This window comes from Oncorhynchus clarkii, unplaced genomic scaffold, assembly GCF_045791955.1.
Source record: "Oncorhynchus clarkii lewisi isolate Uvic-CL-2024 unplaced genomic scaffold, UVic_Ocla_1.0 unplaced_contig_2103_pilon_pilon, whole genome shotgun sequence".
NCBI lineage: Eukaryota > Metazoa > Chordata > Actinopteri > Salmoniformes > Salmonidae > Oncorhynchus > Oncorhynchus clarkii.
In genome coordinates this window covers 205299-220623 of record NW_027260993.1, presented here as the reverse complement: position 1 = coordinate 220623, position 15325 = coordinate 205299, and the positions used below count along the sequence as shown (strand labels likewise).

General features: G+C 46.0%; 19 non-coding genes across 19 annotated transcripts; all 19 read right to left on the bottom strand.

Moving 5' to 3' along the window:
- Positions 1-169: 169 nt before the first annotated feature.
- trnae-cuc (transfer RNA glutamic acid (anticodon CUC)) lies at positions 170-241 on the bottom strand. Its single transcript has one exon. It is a non-coding gene; the product is annotated as a tRNA-Glu (tRNA).
- Positions 242-350: 109 nt separating this feature from the next.
- On the bottom strand, positions 351-422 carry trnae-cuc (transfer RNA glutamic acid (anticodon CUC)). The gene has a single exon. It is a non-coding gene; the product is annotated as a tRNA-Glu (tRNA).
- A 1165-nt stretch (positions 423-1587) lies between these two features.
- On the bottom strand, positions 1588-1659 carry trnae-cuc (transfer RNA glutamic acid (anticodon CUC)). Its single transcript has one exon. It is a non-coding gene; the product is annotated as a tRNA-Glu (tRNA).
- A 984-nt stretch (positions 1660-2643) lies between these two features.
- Positions 2644-2715, bottom strand: trnae-cuc (transfer RNA glutamic acid (anticodon CUC)). Its single transcript has one exon. It is a non-coding gene; the product is annotated as a tRNA-Glu (tRNA).
- A 109-nt stretch (positions 2716-2824) lies between these two features.
- trnae-cuc (transfer RNA glutamic acid (anticodon CUC)) lies at positions 2825-2896 on the bottom strand. The gene has a single exon. It is a non-coding gene; the product is annotated as a tRNA-Glu (tRNA).
- Positions 2897-6530: 3634 nt separating this feature from the next.
- trnae-cuc (transfer RNA glutamic acid (anticodon CUC)) lies at positions 6531-6602 on the bottom strand. The gene has a single exon. It is a non-coding gene; the product is annotated as a tRNA-Glu (tRNA).
- Positions 6603-6711: 109 nt separating this feature from the next.
- On the bottom strand, positions 6712-6783 carry trnae-cuc (transfer RNA glutamic acid (anticodon CUC)). The gene has a single exon. It is a non-coding gene; the product is annotated as a tRNA-Glu (tRNA).
- Positions 6784-7060: 277 nt separating this feature from the next.
- On the bottom strand, positions 7061-7132 carry trnae-cuc (transfer RNA glutamic acid (anticodon CUC)). The gene has a single exon. It is a non-coding gene; the product is annotated as a tRNA-Glu (tRNA).
- Positions 7133-8189: 1057 nt separating this feature from the next.
- trnae-cuc (transfer RNA glutamic acid (anticodon CUC)) lies at positions 8190-8261 on the bottom strand. Its single transcript has one exon. It is a non-coding gene; the product is annotated as a tRNA-Glu (tRNA).
- A 1346-nt stretch (positions 8262-9607) lies between these two features.
- Positions 9608-9679, bottom strand: trnae-cuc (transfer RNA glutamic acid (anticodon CUC)). The gene has a single exon. It is a non-coding gene; the product is annotated as a tRNA-Glu (tRNA).
- A 975-nt stretch (positions 9680-10654) lies between these two features.
- trnae-cuc (transfer RNA glutamic acid (anticodon CUC)) lies at positions 10655-10726 on the bottom strand. The gene has a single exon. It is a non-coding gene; the product is annotated as a tRNA-Glu (tRNA).
- Positions 10727-10835: 109 nt separating this feature from the next.
- Positions 10836-10907, bottom strand: trnae-cuc (transfer RNA glutamic acid (anticodon CUC)). The gene has a single exon. It is a non-coding gene; the product is annotated as a tRNA-Glu (tRNA).
- Positions 10908-11891: 984 nt separating this feature from the next.
- trnae-cuc (transfer RNA glutamic acid (anticodon CUC)) lies at positions 11892-11963 on the bottom strand. The gene has a single exon. It is a non-coding gene; the product is annotated as a tRNA-Glu (tRNA).
- Positions 11964-12072: 109 nt separating this feature from the next.
- On the bottom strand, positions 12073-12144 carry trnae-cuc (transfer RNA glutamic acid (anticodon CUC)). Its single transcript has one exon. It is a non-coding gene; the product is annotated as a tRNA-Glu (tRNA).
- Positions 12145-13128: 984 nt separating this feature from the next.
- trnae-cuc (transfer RNA glutamic acid (anticodon CUC)) lies at positions 13129-13200 on the bottom strand. The gene has a single exon. It is a non-coding gene; the product is annotated as a tRNA-Glu (tRNA).
- A 105-nt stretch (positions 13201-13305) lies between these two features.
- Positions 13306-13377, bottom strand: trnae-cuc (transfer RNA glutamic acid (anticodon CUC)). Its single transcript has one exon. It is a non-coding gene; the product is annotated as a tRNA-Glu (tRNA).
- A 109-nt stretch (positions 13378-13486) lies between these two features.
- Positions 13487-13558, bottom strand: trnae-cuc (transfer RNA glutamic acid (anticodon CUC)). The gene has a single exon. It is a non-coding gene; the product is annotated as a tRNA-Glu (tRNA).
- Positions 13559-14592: 1034 nt separating this feature from the next.
- On the bottom strand, positions 14593-14664 carry trnae-cuc (transfer RNA glutamic acid (anticodon CUC)). The gene has a single exon. It is a non-coding gene; the product is annotated as a tRNA-Glu (tRNA).
- Positions 14665-14773: 109 nt separating this feature from the next.
- trnae-cuc (transfer RNA glutamic acid (anticodon CUC)) lies at positions 14774-14845 on the bottom strand. The gene has a single exon. It is a non-coding gene; the product is annotated as a tRNA-Glu (tRNA).
- Positions 14846-15325: the final 480 nt, after the last annotated feature.

Sequence of the window (15325 nt, the reverse complement as noted above, 5' to 3'; positions counted from 1 at the left end):
CATCATGTTGTGGGGGTGCTTTGCTGCAGGAGGGTCTGGTGCACCACTAGAACACCTGGGAAGGACACTGCAGGGCAAATCAGTTTGCAATTTGAAGTGGTACATATGTGCGACAACCTACTAAATTCATAGTGACAGGTTGCACAAGTAAACAAGGAGCATAGACTATTTCCCTGACCGGGAATCGAACCCGGGCCGCGGCGGTGAGAGCGCCGAATCCTAACCACTAGACCACCAGGGAAGGGTCCTACAGTGCAAATTGGTTCCCAGTGTGAGCTGGTACATATGTGCGATAACCTTCCATATTCATAGTGACAGGTTGCACAAGTAAACATGTAGCAAAAGAGTAGTTCCCTGACCGGGAATCGAACCCGGGCCGCGGCGGTGAGAGCGCCGAATCCTAACCACTAGACCACCAGGGAAGGGTACTAGAGTGAAAATCGGTTCCCAGTGTGAGCTGGTACATACAGTTGAAGTCGTAAGTTTCCATCCACTTAGGCTGGAGTCATTAAAACCTGTTTGTCAACCCCTCCACACATTTCTTGTTAACAAACTATAGTTTTGGCAGTCGGTTAGGACATCTACTTTGTGCATGACACAAGTAATTTTTCCAACAATTGTTTACAGACCGATTATTTCACTTATAATTCAGTGTATCACAAATCCAGTGGGTCAGAAGTTTACATACACTAAGTTGGCTGTGCCTTTAAACAGTTTGGAAAATTCCCGAAAATGATGTCATGGCTTAGAAGCTTAGAAGCTTCTGATAGGTTAATTGACATCCTTTGAGTCAATTGGAGGTGTACCTGTAGATGTATTTCAAGGCCTACCTTCAAACTCAGTGCCTCTTTGCTTGACTCCATGGGAAAACCAAAGGAAATCAGCCAAGACCTCAGAAAAAAAATGTAGACCTCCACAAATCTGGTTCATCCTTGGGAGCAATTTCCAAACGCCTGAAGGTACCTCGCTCATCTGTAGAAACAATAGTACGCAAGTATAAACACCATGGGACCACGCAGGAGTCATACCGCTCAGGAAGGAGACTCGTTCTGTCTCCTAGAGATGAACGTACTTTGGGTCGAAAAGTGCAAATCCATCCCAGAACAACAGCAAAGGACCTTGTGAAGATGCTGGAGGAAACAGGTACAAAATGGTCTATATCCACAGGCAAACGAGTCCTATATCGAACAGGGGGAGGCTCCCAAGCCGAAGAACACATCCCAACCGTGAAGCACAGCATCATGTTGTGGGGGTGCTTTGCTGCAGGAGGGTCTGGTGCACCACTAGAACACCTGGGAAGGACACTGCAGGGCAAATCAGTTTGCAATTTGAAGTGGTACATATGTGCGACAACCTACTAAATTCATAGTGACAGGTTGCACAAGTAAACAAGGAGCATAGACTATTTCCCTGACCGGGAATCGAACCCGGGCCGCAGCGGTGAGAGCGCCGAATCCTAACCACTAGACCACCAGGGAAGGGTCCTACAGTGCAAATTGGTTCCCAGTGTGAGCTGGTACATATGTGCGATAACCTTCCATATTCATAGTGACAGGTTGCACAAGTAAACATGTAGCAAAAGAGTAGTTCCCTGACCGGGAATCGAACCCGGGCCGCGGCGGTGAGAGCGCCGAATCCTAACCACTAGACCACCAGGGAAGGGTACTAGAGTGAAAATCGGTTCCCAGTGTGAGCTGGTACATACAGTTGAAGTCGTAAGTTTCCATCCACTTAGGCTGGAGTCATTAAAACCTGTTTGTCAACCCCTCCACACATTTCTTGTTAACAAACTATAGTTTTGGCAGTCGGTTAGGACATCTACTTTGTGCATGACACAAGTAATTTTTCCAACAATTGTTTACAGACCGATTATTTCACTTATAATTCAGTGTATCACAAATCCAGTGGGTCAGAAGTTTACATACACTAAGTTGGCTGTGCCTTTAAACAGTTTGGAAAATTCCCGAAAATGATGTCATGGCTTAGAAGCTTAGAAGCTTCTGATAGGTTAATTGACATCCTTTGAGTCAATTGGAGGTGTACCTGTAGATGTATTTCAAGGCCTACCTTCAAACTCAGTGCCTCTTTGCTTGACTCCATGGGAAAACCAAAGGAAATCAGCCAAGACCTCAGAAAAAAAATGTAGACCTCCACAAATCTGGTTCATCCTTGGGAGCAATTTCCAAACGCCTGAAGGTACCTCGCTCATCTGTAGAAACAATAGTACGCAAGTATAAACACCATGGGACCACGCAGGAGTCATACCGCTCAGGAAGGAGACTCGTTCTGTCTCCTAGAGATGAACGTACTTTGGGTCGAAAAGTGCAAATCCATCCCAGAACAACAGCAAAGGACCTTGTGAAGATGCTGGAGGAAACAGGTACAAAATGGTCTATATCCACAGGCAAACGAGTCCTATATCGAACAGGGGGAGGCTCCCAAGCCGAAGAACACATCCCAACCGTGAAGCACAGCATCATGTTGTGGGGGTGCTTTGCTGCAGGAGGGTCTGGTGCACCACTAGAACACCTGGGAAGGACACTGCAGGGCAAATCAGTTTGCAATTTGAAGTGGTACATATGTGCGACAACCTACTAAATTCATAGTGACAGGTTGCACAAGTAAACAAGGAGCATAGACTATTTCCCTGACCGGGAATCGAACCCGGGCCGCGGCGGTGAGAGCGCCGAATCCTAACCACTAGACCACCAGGGAAGGGTCCTACAGTGCAAATTGGTTCCCAGTGTGAGCTGGTACATATGTGCGATAACCTTCCATATTCATAGTGACAGGTTGCACAAGTAAACATGTAGCAAAAGAGTAGTTCCCTGACCGGGAATCGAACCCGGGCCGCGGCGGTGAGAGCGCCGAATCCTAACCACTAGACCACCAGGGAAGGGTACTAGAGTGAAAATCGGTTCCCAGTGTGAGCTGGTACATACAGTTGAAGTCGTAAGTTTCCATCCACTTAGGCTGGAGTCATTAAAACCTGTTTGTCAACCCCTCCACACATTTCTTGTTAACAAACTATAGTTTTGGCAGTCGGTTAGGACATCTACTTTGTGCATGACACAAGTAATTTTTCCAACAATTGTTTACAGACCGATTATTTCACTTATAATTCAGTGTATCACAAATCCAGTGGGTCAGAAGTTTACATACACTAAGTTGGCTGTGCCTTTAAACAGTTTGGAAAATTCCCGAAAATGATGTCATGGCTTAGAAGCTTAGAAGCTTCTGATAGGTTAATTGACATCCTTTGAGTCAATTGGAGGTGTACCTGTAGATGTATTTCAAGGCCTACCTTCAAACTCAGTGCCTCTTTGCTTGACTCCATGGGAAAACCAAAGGAAATCAGCCAAGACCTCAGAAAAAAAATGTAGACCTCCACAAATCTGGTTCATCCTTGGGAGCAATTTCCAAACGCCTGAAGGTACCTCGCTCATCTGTAGAAACAATAGTACGCAAGTATAAACACCATGGGACCACGCAGGAGTCATACCGCTCAGGAAGGAGACTCGTTCTGTCTCCTAGAGATGAACGTACTTTGGGTCGAAAAGTGCAAATCCATCCCAGAACAACAGCAAAGGACCTTGTGAAGATGCTGGAGGAAACAGGTACAAAATGGTCTATATCCACAGGCAAACAAGTCCTATATCGAACACAGCAAGCCGAAGAACACATCCCAACCGTGAAGCACAGCATCATGTTGTGGGGGTGCTTTGCTGCAGGAGGGTCTGGTGCACCACTAGAACACCTGGGAAGGACACTGCAGGGCAAATCAGTTTGCAATTTGAAGTGGTACATATGTGCGACAACCTACTAAATTCATAGTGACAGGTTGCACAAGTAAACAAGGAGCATAGACTATTTCCCTGACCGGGAATCGAACCCAGGCCGCGGCGGTGAGAGCGCCGAATCCTAACCACTAGACCACCAGGGAAGGGTCCTACAGCGCAAATTGGTTCCCAGTGTGAGCTGGTACATACAGTTGAAGTCGTAAGTTTCCATCCACTTAGGCTGGAGTCATTAAAACCTGTTTGTCAACCCCTCCACACATTTCTTGTTAACAAACTATAGTTTTGGCAGTCGGTTAGGACATCTACTTTGTGCATGACACAAGTAATTGTTCCAACAATTGTTTACAGACCGATTATTTCACTTATAATTCAGTGTATCACAAATCCAGTGGGTCAGAAGTTTACATACACTAAGTTGGCTGTGCCTTTAAACAGTTTGGAAAATTCCCGAAAATGATGTCATGGCTTAGAAGCTTAGAAGCTTCTGATAGGTTAATTGACATCCTTTGAGTCAATTGGAGGTGTACCTGTAGATGTATTTCAAGGCCTACCTTCAAACTCAGTGCCTCTTTGCTTGACTCCATGGGAAAACCAAAGGAAATCAGCCAAGACCTCAGAAAAAAAATGTAGACCTCCACAAATCTGGTTCATCCTTGGGAGCAATTTCCAAACGCCTGAAGGTACCTCGCTCATCTGTAGAAACAATAGTACGCAAGTATAAACACCATGGGACCACGCAGGAGTCATACCGCTCAGGAAGGAGACTCGTTCTGTCTCCTAGAGATGAACGTACTTTGGGTCGAAAAGTGCAAATCCATCCCAGAACAACAGCAAAGGACCTTGTGAAGATGCTGGAGGAAACAGGTACAAAATGGTCTATATCCACAGGCAAACAAGTCCTATATCGAACACAGCAAGCCGAAGAACACATCCCAACCGTGAAGCACAGCATCATGTTGTGGGGGTGCTTTGCTGCAGGAGGGTCTGGTGCACCACTAGAACACCTGGGAAGGACACTGCAGGGCAAATCAGTTTGCAATTTGAAGTGGTACATATGTGCGACAACCTACTAAATTCATAGTGACAGGTTGCACAAGTAAACAAGGAGCATAGACTATTTCCCTGACCGGGAATCGAACCCAGGCCGCGGCGGTGAGAGCGCCGAATCCTAACCACTAGACCACCAGGGAAGGGTCCTACAGTGCAAATTGGTTCCCAGTGTGAGCTGGTACATACAGTTGAAGTCGTAAGTTTCCATCCACTTAGGCTGGAGTCATTAAAACCTGTTTGTCAACCCCTCCACACATTTCTTGTTAACAAACTATAGTTTTGGCAGTCGTTTAGGACATCTACTTTGTGCATGACACAAGTAATTTTTCCAACAATTGTTTACAGACCGATTATTTCACTTATAATTCAGTGTATCACAAATCCAGTGGGTCAGAAGTTTACATACACTAAGTTGGCTGTGCCTTTAAACAGTTTGGAAAATTCCCGAAAATGATGTCATGGCTTAGAAGCTTAGACGCTTCTGATAGGTTAATTGACATCCTTTGAGTCAATTGGAGGTGTACCTGTAGATGTATTTCAAGGCCTACCTTCAAACTCAGTGCCTCTTTGCTTGACTCCATGGGAAAACCAAAGGAAATCAGCCAAGACCTCAGAAAAAAAATGTAGACCTCCACAAATCTGGTTCATCCTTGGGAGCAATTTCCAAACGCCTGAAGGTACCTCGCTCATCTGTAGAAACAATAGTACGCAAGTATAAACACCATGGGACCACGCAGGAGTCATACCGCTCAGGAAGGAGACTCGTTCTGTCTCCTAGAGATGAACGTACTTTGGGTCGAAAAGTGCAAATCCATCCCAGAACAACAGCAAAGGACCTTGTGAAGATGCTGGAGGAAACAGGTACAAAATGGTCTATATCCACAGGCAAACGAGTCCTATATCGAAGAGGGGGAGGCTCGCAAGCCGAAGAACACATCCCAACCGTGAAGCAGTTTACATACACTAAGTTGGCTGTGCCTTTAAACAGTTTGGAAAATTCCCGAAAATGATGTCATGGCTTAGAAGCTTAGAAGCTTCTGATAGGTTAATTGACATCCTTTGAGTCAATTGGAGGTGTACCTGTAGATGTATTTCAAGGCCTACCTTCAAACTCAGTGCCTCTTTGCTTGAATCCATGGGAAAACCAAAGGAAATCAGCCAAGACCTCAGAAAAAAAATGTAGACCTCCACAAATCTGGTTCATCCTTGGGAGCAATTTCCAAACGCCTGAAGGTACCTCGCTCATCTGTAGAAACAATAGTACGCAAGTATAAACACCATGGGACCACGCAGGAGTCATACCGCTCAGGAAGGAGACTCGTTCTGTCTCCTAGAGATGAACGTACTTTGGGTCGAAAAGTGCAAATCCATCCCAGAACAACAGCAAAGGACCTTGTGAAGATGCTGGAGGAAACAGGTACAAAATGGTCTATATCCACAGGCAAACGAGTCCTATATCGAACAGGGGGAGGCTCCCAAGCCGAAGAACACATCCCAACCGTGAAGCACAGCATCATGTTGTGGGGGTGCTTTGCTGCAGGAGGGTCTGGTGCACCACTAGAACACCTGGGAAGGACACTGCAGGGCAAATCAGTTTGCAATTTGAAGTGGTACATATGTGCGACAACCTACTAAATTCATAGTGACAGGTTGCACAAGTAAACAAGGAGCATAGACTATTTCCCTGACCGGGAATCGAACCCGGGCCGCGGCGGTGAGAGCGCCGAATCCTAACCACTAGACCACCAGGGAAGGGTCCTACAGTGCAAATTGGTTCCCAGTGTGAGCTGGTACATATGTGCGATAACCTTCCATATTCATAGTGACAGGTTGCACAAGTAAACATGTAGCAAAAGAGTAGTTCCCTGACCGGGAATCGAACCCGGGCCGCGGCGGTGAGAGCGCCGAATCCTAACCACTAGACCACCAGGGAAGGGTAGATGCTGCAGGAAACAGGTACAAAATGGTCTATATCCACAGGCAAACAAGTCCTATATCGAACACAGCAAGCCGAAGAACACATCCCAACCGTGAAGCACAGCATCATGTTGTGGGGGTGCTTTGCTGCAGGAGGGTCTGGTGCACCACTAGAACACCTGGGAAGGACACTGCAGGGCAAATCAGTTTGCAATTTGAAGTGGTACATACGTGCAACAACCTACTAAATTCATAGTGACAGGTTGCACAAGTAAACAAGGAGCATAGACTATTTCCCTGACCGGGAATCGAACCCGGGCCGCGGCGGTGAGAGCGCCGAATCCTAACCACTAGACCACCAGGGAAGGGTACTAGAGTGAAAATCGGTTCCCAGTGTGAGCTGGTACATACAGTTGAAGTCGTAAGTTTCCATCCACTTAGGCTGGAGTCATTAAAACCTGTTTGTCAACCCCTCCACACATTTCTTGTTAACAAACTATAGTTTTGGCAGTCGGTTAGGACATCTACTTTGTGCATGACACAAGTAATTTTTCCAACAATTGTTTACAGACCGATTATTTCACTTATAATTCAGTGTATCACAAATCCAGTGGGTCAGAAGTTTACATACACTAAGTTGGCTGTGCCTTTAAACAGTTTGGAAAATTCCCGAAAATGATGTCATGGCTTAGAAGCTTAGAAGCTTCTGATAGGTTAATTGACATCCTTTGAGTCAATTGGAGGTGTACCTGTAGATGTATTTCAAGGCCTACCTTCAAACTCAGTGCCTCTTTGCTTGACTCCATGGGAAAACCAAAGGAAATCAGCCAAGACCTCAGAAAAAAAATGTAGACCTCCACAAATCTGGTTCATCCTTGGGAGCAATTTCCAAACGCCTGAAGGTACCTCGCTCATCTGTAGAAACAATAGTACGCAAGTATAAACACCATGGGACCACGCAGGAGTCATACCGCTCAGGAAGGAGACTCGTTCTGTCTCCTAGAGATTCCCGAAAATGATGTCATGGCTTAGAAGCTTAGAAGCTTCTGATAGGTTAATTGACATCCTTTGAGTCAATTGGAGGTGTACCTGTAGATGTACTTTGGGTCGAAAAGTGAAAATCCATCCCACAACCTTGTGAAGATGCTGGAGGAAACAGGTACAAAATGGTCTATATCCACAGGCAAACGAGTCCTATATCGAACAGGGGGAGGCTCCCAAGCCGAAGAACACATCCCAACCGTGAAGCACAGCATCATGTTGTGGGGGTGCTTTGCTGCAGGAGGGTCTGGTGCACCACTAGAACACCTGGGAAGGACACTGCAGGGCAAATCAGTTTGCAATTTGAAGTGGTACATATGTGCGACAACCTACTAAATTCATAGTGACAGGTTGCACAAGTAAACAAGGAGCATAGACTATTTCCCTGACCGGGAATCGAACCCGGGCCGCGGCGGTGAGAGCGCCGAATCCTAACCACTAGACCACCAGGGAAGGGTCCTACAGTGCAAATTGGTTCCCAGTGTGAGCTGGTACATATGTGCGATAACCTTCCATATTCATAGTGACAGGTTGCACAAGTAAACATGTAGCAAAAGAGTAGTTCCCTGACCGGGAATCAAACCCGGGCCGCGGCGGTGAGAACGCCAAATCCTAACCACTAGACCACCAGGGAAGGGTACTAGAGTGAAAATCGGTTCCCAGTGTGAGCTGGTACATACAGTTGAAGTCGTAAGTTTCCATCCACTTAGGCTGGAGTCATTAAAACCTGTTTGTCAACCCCTCCACACATTTCTTGTTAACAAACTATAGTTTTGGCAGTCGGTTAGGACATCTACTTTGTGCATGACACAAGTAATTTTTCCAACAATTGTTTACAGACCGATTATTTCACTTATAATTCAGTGTATCACAAATCCAGTGGGTCAGAAGTTTACATACACTAAGTTGGCTGTGCCTTTAAACAGTTTGGAAAATTCCCGAAAATGATGTCATGGCTTAGAAGCTTAGAAGCTTCTGATAGGTTAATTGACATCCTTTGAGTCAATTGGAGGTGTACCTGTAGATGTATTTCAAGGCCTACCTTCAAACTCAGTGCCTCTTTGCTTGACTCCATGGGAAAACCAAAGGAAATCAGCCAAGACCTCAGAAAAAAAATGTAGACCTCCACAAATCTGGTTCATCCTTGGGAGCAATTTCCAAACGCCTGAAGGTACCTCGCTCATCTGTAGAAACAATAGTACGCAAGTATAAACACCATGGGACCACGCAGGAGTCATACCGCTCAGGAAGGAGACTCGTTCTGTCTCCTAGAGATGAACGTACTTTGGGTCGAAAAGTGCAAATCCATCCCAGAACAACAGCAAAGGACCTTGTGAAGATGCTGGAGGAAACAGGTACAAAATGGTCTATATCCACAGGCAAACGAGTCCTATATCGAACAGGGGGAGGCTCCCAAGCCGAAGAACACATCCCAACCGTGAAGCACAGCATCATGTTGTGGGGGTGCTTTGCTGCAGGAGGGTCTGGTGCACCACTAGAACACCTGGGAAGGACACTGCAGGGCAAATCAGTTTGCAATTTGAAGTGGTACATATGTGCGACAACCTACTAAATTCATAGTGACAGGTTGCACAAGTAAACAAGGAGCATAGACTATTTCCCTGACCGGGAATCGAACCCAGGCCGCAGCGGTGAGAGCGCCGAATCCTAACCACTAGACCACCAGGGAAGGGTCCTACAGTGCAAATTGGTTCCCAGTGTGAGCTGGTACATATGTGCGATAACCTTCCATATTCATAGTGACAGGTTGCACAAGTAAACATGTAGCAAAAGAGTAGTTCCCTGACCGGGAATCGAACCCGGGCCGCGGCGGTGAGAGCGCCGAATCCTAACCACTAGACCACCAGGGAAGGGTACTAGAGTGAAAATCGGTTCCCAGTGTGAGCTGGTACATACAGTTGAAGTCGTAAGTTTCCATCCACTTAGGCTGGAGTCATTAAAACCTGTTTGTCAACCCCTCCACACATTTCTTGTTAACAAACTATAGTTTTGGCAGTCGGTTAGGACATCTACTTTGTGCATGACACAAGTAATTTTTCCAACAATTGTTTACAGACCGATTATTTCACTTATAATTCAGTGTATCACAAATCCAGTGGGTCAGAAGTTTACATACACTAAGTTGGCTGTGCCTTTAAACAGTTTGGAAAATTCCCGAAAATGATGTCATGGCTTAGAAGCTTAGAAGCTTCTGATAGGTTAATTGACATCCTTTGAGTCAATTGGAGGTGTACCTGTAGATGTATTTCAAGGCCTACCTTCAAACTCAGTGCCTCTTTGCTTGACTCCATGGGAAAACCAAAGGAAATCAGCCAAGACCTCAGAAAAAAAATGTAGACCTCCACAAATCTGGTTCATCCTTGGGAGCAATTTCCAAACGCCTGAAGGTACCTCGCTCATCTGTAGAAACAATAGTACGCAAGTATAAACACCATGGGACCACGCAGGAGTCATACCGCTCAGGAAGGAGACTCGTTCTGTCTCCTAGAGATGAAAGTACTTTGGGTCGAAAAGTGCAAATCCATCCCAGAACAACAGCAAAGGACCTTGTGAAGATGCTGGAGGAAACAGGTACAAAATGGTCTATATCCACAGGCAAACGAGTCCTATATCGAACACAGCAAGCCGAAGAACACATCCCAACCGTGAAGCACAGCATCATGTTGTGGGGGTGCTTTGCTGCAGGAGGGTCTGGTGCACCACTAGAACACCTGGGAAGGACACTGCAGGGCAAATCAGTTTGCAATTTGAAGTGGTACATATGTGCGACAACCTACTAAATTCATAGTGACAGGTTGCACAAGTAAACAAGGAGCATAGACTATTTCCCTGACCGGGAATCGAACCCGGGCCGCGGCGGTGAGAGCGCCGAATCCTAACCACTAGACCACCAGGGAAGGGTCCTACAGTGCAAATTGGTTCCCAGTGTGAGCTGGTACATATGTGCGATAACCTTCCATATTCATAGTGACAGGTTGCACAAGTAAACATGTAGCAAAAGAGTAGTTCCCTGACCGGGAATCGAACCCGGGCCGCGGCGGTGAGAGCGCCGAATCCTAACCACTAGACCACCAGGGAAGGGTACTAGAGTGAAAATCGGTTCCCAGTGTGAGCTGGTACATACAGTTGAAGTCGTAAGTTTCCATCCACTTAGGCTGGAGTCATTAAAACCTGTTTGTCAACCCCTCCACACATTTCTTGTTAACAAACTATAGTTTTGGCAGTCGGTTAGGACATCTACTTTGTGCATGACACAAGTAATTTTTCCAACAATTGTTTACAGACCGATTATTTCACTTATAATTCAGTGTATCACAAATCCAGTGGGTCAGAAGTTTACATACACTAAGTTGGCTGTGCCTTTAAACAGTTTGGAAAATTCCCGAAAATGATGTCATGGCTTAGAAGCTTAGAAGCTTCTGATAGGTTAATTGACATCCTTTGAGTCAATTGGAGGTGTACCTGTAGATGTATTTCAAGGCCTACCTTCAAACTCAGTGCCTCTTTGCTTGACTCCATGGGAAAACCAAAGGAAATCAGCCAAGACCTCAGAAAAAAAATGTAGACCTCCACAAATCTGGTTCATCCTTGGGAGCAATTTCCAAACGCCTGAAGGTACCTCGCTCATCTGTAGAAACAATAGTACGCAAGTATAAACACCATGGGACCACGCAGGAGTCATACCGCTCAGGAAGGAGACTCGTTCTGTCTCCTAGAGATGAACGTACTTTGGGTCGAAAAGTGCAAATCCATCCCAGAACAACAGCAAAGGACCTTGTGAAGATGCTGGAGGAAACAGGTACAAAATGGTCTATATCCACAGGCAAACGAGTCCTATATCGAACAGGGGGAGGCTCCCAAGCCGAAGAACACATCCCAACCGTGAAGCACAGCATCATGTTGTGGGGGTGCTTTGCTGCAGGAGGGTCTGGTGCACCACTAGAACACCTGGGAAGGACACTGCAGGGCAAATCAGTTTGCAATTTGAAGTGGTACATATGTGCGACAACCTACTAAATTCATAGTGACAGGTTGCACAAGTAAACAAGGAGCATAGACTATTTCCCTGACCGGGAATCGAACCCGGGCCGCGGCGGTGAGAGCGCCGAATCCTAACCACTAGACCACCAGGGAAGGGTCCTACAGTGCAAATTGGTTCCCAGTGTGAGCTGGTACATATGTGCGATAACCTTCCATATTCATAGTGACAGGTTGCACAAGTAAACATGTAGCAAAAGAGTAGTTCCCTGACCGGGAATCGAACCCGGGCCGCGGCGGTGAGAGCGCCGAATCCTAACCACTAGACCACCAGGGAAGGGTACTAGAGTGAAAATCGGTTCCCAGTGTGAGCTGGTACATACAGTTGAAGTCGTAAGTTTCCATCCACTTAGGCTGGAGTCATTAAAACCTGTTTGTCAACCCCTCCACACATTTCTTGTTAACAAACTATAGTTTTGGCAGTCGGTTAGGACATCTACTTTGTGCATGACACAAGTAATTTTTCCAACAATTGTTTACAGACCGATTATTTCACTTATAATTCAGTGTATCACAAATCCAGTGGGTCAGAAGTTTACATACACTAAGTTGGCTGTGCCTTTAAACAGTTTGGAAAATTCCCGAAAATGATGTCATGGCTTAGAAGCTTAGAAGCTTCTGATAGGTTAATTGACATCCTTTGAGTCAATTGGAGGTGTACCTGTAGATGTATTTCAAGGCCTACCTTCAAACTCAGTGCCTCTTTGCTTGACTCCATGGGAAAACCAAAGGAAATCAGCCAAGACCTCAGAAAAAAAATGTAGACCTCCACAAATCTGGTTCATCCTTGGGAGCAATTTCCAAACGCCTGAAGGTACCTCGCTCATCTGTAGAAACAATAGTACGCAAGTATAAACACCATGGGACCACGCAGGAGTCATACCGCTCAGGAAGGAGACTCGTTCTGTCTCCTAGAGATGAACGTACTTTGGGTCGAAAAGTGCAAATCCATCCCAGAACAACAGCAAAGGACCTTGTGAAGATGCTGGAGGAAACAGGTACAAAATGGTCTATATCCACAGGCAAACGAGTCCTATATCGAACTGGGGGAGGCTCCCAAGCCGAAGAACACATCCCAACCGTGAAGCACAGCATCATGTTGTGGGGGTGCTTTGCTGCAGGAGGGTCTGGTGCACCACTAGAACACCTGGGAAGGACACTGCAGGGCAAATCAGTTTGCAATTTGAAGTGGTACATATGTGCGACAACCTACTAAATTCATAGTGACAGGTTGCACAAGTAAACAAGGAGCATAGACTATTTCCCTGACCGGGAATCGAACCCGGGCCGCGGCGGTGAGAGCGCCGAATCCTAACCACTAGACCACCAGGGAAGGGTCCTACAGTGCAAATTGGTTCCCAGTGTGAGCTGGTACATATGTGCGATAACTTTCCAAATTCATAGTGACAGGTTACACAAGTAAACATGTAGCAAGTAGTTCCCTGACCGGGAATCGAACCCGGGCCGCGGCGGTGAGAGCGCCGAATCCTAACCACTAGACCACCAGGGAAGGGTCCTACAGTGCAAATTGGTTCCCAGTGTGAGCTGGTACATATGTGCGATAACTTTCTATATTCATAGTGACAGGTTGCACAAGTAAACATGTAGCAAAAGAGTAGTTCCCTGACCGGGAATCGAACCCGGGCCGCGGCGGTGAGAGCGCCGAATCCTAACCACTAGACCACCAGGGAAGGGTACTAGAGTGAAAATCGGTTCCCAGTGTGAGCTGGTACATACAGTTGAAGTCGTAAGTTTCCATCCACTTAGGCTGGAGTCATTAAAACCTGTTTGTCAACCCCTCCACACATTTCTTGTTAACAAACTATAGTTTTGGCAGTCGGTTAGGACATCTACTTTGTGCATGACACAAGTAATTTTTCCAACAATTGTTTACAGACCGATTATTTCACTTATAATTCAGTGTATCACAAATCCAGTGGGTCAGAAGTTTACATACACTAAGTTGGCTGTGCCTTTAAACAGTTTGGAAAATTCCCGAAAATGATGTCATGGCTTAGAAGCTTAGAAGCTTCTGATAGGTTAATTGACATCCTTTGAGTCAATTGGAGGTGTACCTGTAGATGTATTTCAAGGCCTACCTTCAAACTCAGTGCCTCTTTGCTTGACTCCATGGGAAAACCAAAGGAAATCAGCCAAGACCTCAGAAAAAAAATGTAGACCTCCACAAATCTGGTTCATCCTTGGGAGCAATTTCCAAACGCCTGAAGGTACCTCGCTCATCTGTAGAAACAATAGTACGCAAGTATAAACACCATGGGACCACGCAGGAGTCATACCGCTCAGGAAGGAGACTCGTTCTGTCTCCTAGAGATTCCCGAAAATGATGTCATGGCTTAGAAGCTTAGAAGCTTCGATAGGTTAATTGACATCCTTTGATCCCAGGAGGTGTACCTGTAGATGTACTTTGCAAAGGACCTTTGTGAAGATGCTGGAGGAAACAGGTACAAAATGGTCTATATCCACAGGCAAACGAGTCCTATATCGAACAGGGGGAGGCTCCCAAGCCGAAGAACACATCCCAACCGTGAAGCACAGCATCATGTTGTGGGGGTGCTTTGCTGCAGGAGGGTCTGGTGCACCACTAGAACACCTGGGAAGGACACTGCAGGGCAAATCAGTTTGCAATTTGAAGTGGTACATATGTGCGACAACCTACTAAATTCATAGTGACAGGTTGCACAAGTAAACAAGGAGCATAGACTATTTCCCTGACCGGGAATCGAACCCGGGCCGCGGCGGTGAGAGCGCCGAATCCTAACCACTAGACCACCAGGGAAGGGTCCTACAGTGCAAATTGGTTCCCAGTGTGAGCTGGTACATATGTGCGATAACTTTCCATATTCATAGTGACAGGTTGCACAAGTAAACATGTAGCAAAAGAGTAGTTCCCTGACCGGGAATCGAACCCGGGCCGCGGCGGTGAGAGCGCCGAATCCTAACCACTAGACCACCAGGGAAGGGTACTAGAGTGAAAATCGGTTCCCAGTGTGAGCTGGTACATACAGTTGAAGTCGTAAGTTTCCATCCACTTAGGCTGGAGTCATTAAAACCTGTTTGTCAACCCCTCCACACATTTCTTGTTAACAAACTATAGTTTTGGCAGTCGGTTAGGACATCTACTTTGTGCATGACACAAGTAATTTTTCCAACAATTGTTTACAGACCGATTATTTCACTTATAATTCAGTGTATCACAAATCCAGTGGGTCAGAAGTTTACATACACTAAGTTGGCTGTGCCTTTAAACAGTTTGGAAAATTCCCGAAAATGATGTCATGGCTTAGAAGCTTAGAAGCTTCTGATAGGCTAATTGACATCCTTTGAGTCAATTGGAGGTGTACCTGTAGATGTATTTCAAGGCCTACCTTCAAACTCAGTGCCTCTTTGCTTGACTCCATGGGAAAACCAAAGGAAATCAGCCAAGACCTCAGAAAAAA